Source organism: Trichechus manatus, unplaced genomic scaffold, assembly GCF_000243295.1.
Source record: "Trichechus manatus latirostris isolate Lorelei unplaced genomic scaffold, TriManLat1.0 scaffold00011, whole genome shotgun sequence".
In the NCBI taxonomy this organism is placed as follows: Eukaryota; Metazoa; Chordata; class Mammalia; order Sirenia; family Trichechidae; genus Trichechus; species Trichechus manatus.
In genome coordinates, this window is record NW_004443947.1 from 12,192,022 (window position 1) to 12,196,152 (window position 4,131).

Here is a 4,131-nt window from a genome sequence, read left to right on the forward strand (position 1 = left end):
CCGCCGCCGCCGCCGCCTCTTCTTCCCCCGAGCCGGGTGCTGTCCCCTCCTCTCGGCTCTGCCGCTCTGCGCTCGCTGGGTTTGCGACTTTCTGCCTCCGCCAGGTGCGGCCCGGGCGGTGCAGGTAGCCGCGCTGCCCCGGAAACGGGAGGCGGAGCGCCGAGCTCCTGGGTTCCCGGGTCCCCTCCCCGCGCCCAGCGCCGCGAGGGCGGGTCCTAGGGCTGGGGACGCGCCCCCTCGTGGGACAGTCCAAACCACCGGCTACCCCTTCGCTGCCCCTGCCAGGGGGAAGGGAGGATGCCCCTACTTGCGTCCTGGACTCAGACTCTGGAGCCCCCGGAGGCTAGGGCAAGACTTGCTTTACCTCTGCTTTCCAATGGTCCTGGCTTTCACCACCCCGAGTGTCCAGGCTCTTGGCACAGGTGGCCCCAAATCTCACAACTCCCTCCTTCTTTGCTTAGTAGACTCAGGAGTCAGGCAAGAAGTGGTTAAACGGAAACAATCTTGCAAATCAGGGAACATAAGTTTTCCAGGATCTCAGGTCCCTTCCCCCAACACTGCCATCTGTCACCCTCTTATTCAATCCTTCTCCCCATGACATTTCAGTCCCCTCCCCACCCCCACTCCAGTATTGCAGATGTAGTTCTGTCTCCTCAGGGTCCCTAAAGTTAGAAGTGGGAAGAGTTGAGGAAGAGTTCCAGACAGTGTCAGGGAAATACTTTGTGAAAGTAATAATAAGGATATTGTTGTTGTTGTTAGCTAAATTGAGTACTTCCCTGTGTCAGCGTGTGGTCTAGCAGCTTCACATGCTATTGTCTTCTGTGATCTTTTGAGGTAGTTATTGTATTATGGATTTGCAGAAGAAAAAAGAAAGCAAAGCTCAATTCCATTTTGAAAAAAATTTAAGAATTAAAGAAAATTAGAGACAATGTTTTTTTGAGAGAGTAACAACAGTAAATGCAAAAAAAAAAAAAGTAGCAGGATTGAGTTAAGGATCAGCTTTGTGCTTGGTCATCCCCTCAATAGCTATGTTTCCCAAGTATGTGTTTAACCATTGTTTTTTTTTTTTTTTTTTCTGGCCCGGAACATATGATGGAATCATGGAAAGCTGGACTGGAGGAATGAAGCCTAGTGTGGTGGATTCTCTTATCCCATGTCTTCCAGAGGGGCAGGCAGCCTGTGCCATCTGGCCAGAGTATGCTGAGCAAGGGAGGGAGTCCCATGTTTTTAATCTCATCCCCTCTTGATAGAGAAGACCCCCCCATGGTGAGCTCCTCACCTCCAAACACCTTCTGCAAAGTTAGTTATTTCCCTGAAGCCAGGCCTATGGGCTGTGTTTGGCCCACCTTTCCTCCTTCTCTTCCTTCCTACCTTCCTTCCTTTCTTTCCTAAGTGCCAGGCACGAGAGTCCAGGAATGTGGGCCTCAGGCTGGCCCCCACCACCCCAAAGAAGGATTTCCCCATCCCTTCAGGAGGGGTTCCCACAGCCATCTGTACTTTCTCTGCTTGGGCTAAGCCTTCAGTATATAAAAACTTCCAATTATTGATTTGGGTAATAGCCCAAAAGTAAAGCCAACATGGAACTAAGTGTCTCACATACATGATCTCATTTAATCCTCACAACAGCCCTTTGGAGTAGGGACTACTATTATACCCATTTTACACATGAGAAAATTGAGACTCTAAGAGGCTAGGTTGTTGCCCAGGGATACAGAGCTAATGAGTGGCGGTGCGGGGCCAGGTCTGTCTGACTCCAGTGACCATGTGCTCAGCCATTAAGCTATAGTCCTTTTATTATTTTTTTAATTACTCCATAACTCCGGAATATATTTATGGTCTAGATCTGGAATATTATTCATGCAGACAAATGTTTGTCTCTGTTGATTTTTTTTTTTGTATTTTTTAAAAAAATAATATTTACAGTTCACACAGCAGTTTAGGTTCCATTCAACAATTTCTACACAAGTTGTTCAGTGATATTGGTTACATTCTTCACAACGCATGAACATTCTCATTATTTCTGTTTTGGTTGTTCTGTTTTCATTAATCTAATTTCCCTGACTCTTATATTTTCCTCTTTGTTTTAAAGTGATTGCTGACCGTTTGGTCTCATACAGGTGATTTTTTTAAAGGAGCACAGTGCGTATAAGTGATATTCATTATTTTCAAGCCAATTTGTTATTTAGATGCAAGTTGACCTCAGAGGTTATTTTTGGTTCAAGGTTTTGAAGTGTGTCTCGGGATAACAGAGAGTCCTCCAGTCTCAACCAGTCCAGTAGATGTTTTTTTTTGTTTTGTTTTGTTTTGTTTCATTTTTTAGGAATTTGAGGTTCTGTTCCACATTATTCTCCCATTCTATCAGGATCCATCTATTGTGGCCCTGATTTGAATGGTCAGTAGTGGTAGCTGGGCACCATCTAGTTCTTCTGGTATCAGGATAGGTAAGGCCATGGTTCATGTAGACTATTTGTCCTGTAGACTAGTTACTTCTTTGAGTCTTTGGTTTCCTTCTTTCTCTTTTTTTCCAGATGAGTAGAGAGCAATGGTTGTATCTTTAGATGACTACTCCCAAGCTTTTAAGATCCCAGATGCTACTCACCAAACTAGGATGTAGAAGATACATCTCTGTTGATGTTTGCTTCAGCATCTTTGACTGAGAGCAAGACCTCTGAAATCAGGCTGCTAGGGTCTGAAACATGCCCTATTTTCTAGCTGGCGAGTCCCAGTCTTAGGTCTGAAAAAAAATCACATAATAATATCCACTCCTTAACGCGTTGCTGTCGAGTATATTCTGACTCATAATGACCCTATAGGACAGAGTGGAACTGCCCCATAGGGTTTCCAAGGCTGTAATCTTTATGGATAGACTGCCACATCTTTCTCCCTCAGAATGGCTGGTGGGTTCAAACTGCCGACCTTTTGGTTAGCAGCCAAGTATTAAACCACTACACCACCAGGGCTCCTATCCACTCCTTAGGGCTTGCTCTAAGGGCTAAGTGAGATGACAGATGTAAAGGGCTTAGTACTCAGTGATTAGCCACCATCTTTGGGGCCCCACTGTGGTACATTTGGATAACCATGCCTCGTAGCAAGCACGTATCTATTAAATGCAGATCGATGAAGTATTTTCTGTTCAAAACACAACCCCTTGTCCTTTCCCTTCCTGAAATTGTACATGGCTGCTTGTGATAACCCTCCCCATTGCTGATTTCATCTGCTGTTTTCCGACCAACTTTTCTCAGTGGTTGGCATTGGCTGTGAAGGGAAAACACTTTGTAGGCTGCCAAATCCAACTTTCTTTTTAGCCCAGGTGTGCAAGCCACTAGCATTTCCAAATGGCTTATTCTTTTAGACCTTTAGACCTGGGCTGGGAGCAAGAAAGAAGAGACCATAGCAGATACTGACTCCTTAAGGCCTTGATCTGTTCGCCCTTCTCACCTCCCACCCCCACCCCACAACAAAAGAATCCTAGGTTATCTCCCAGAAGCTGCAAGCTGGGTGAGACAATAAAACAGATGATTGCCTGCCCATGTGATGGTGGGTGAATCATCCCCAGGCATTCTGCAAGGAGGCTGCAGGCAAATGTGAAAAGGATTAAAGGTAAAACCAGCTCAGCCACGTGATAGGCTGAAGTGGACGTTATTCCACAGGTGACTGAACTTCAGGAATCTGAAGACAAGAAGCCAAGGCCTCTCCAGGCCTTGCTCCTGGGGTGGTGTCTGGCTATCTGTTGGAGGAGATGTGCATGGCCAGTGCTGGAGCCAAGCAGAAGGAGTGACCGCAAGCCTAAGCCTTTCTTCATTTGCTTTCCCATCCAGGTGACCCATGGGAGACACCTGAGCCTGAGACAGGTTGTTTTTAAGAAAGAGGCCCACTTCAATCCTTTCCCCATGGTGACAGTAAAGAAGAAAGGCTGTTTTCCCACACACATTTCAGGGAGTTCAGGCAGACAGGCGAGCATGTTTCATGGAGAGAGGTGGTGTGGAGGAGAAATTAAGCTTAAAAAAAGGAACAGAGATGTCAACAGCAGCTCGCTTCCTGTTAGCGTGTGCATTTTTCAAGGAAATGGAGGCTCAGGAAACCTCTGCTGAGATTTTTCTTCCTACTCCATGCCTGCACCTCCCTACCTCA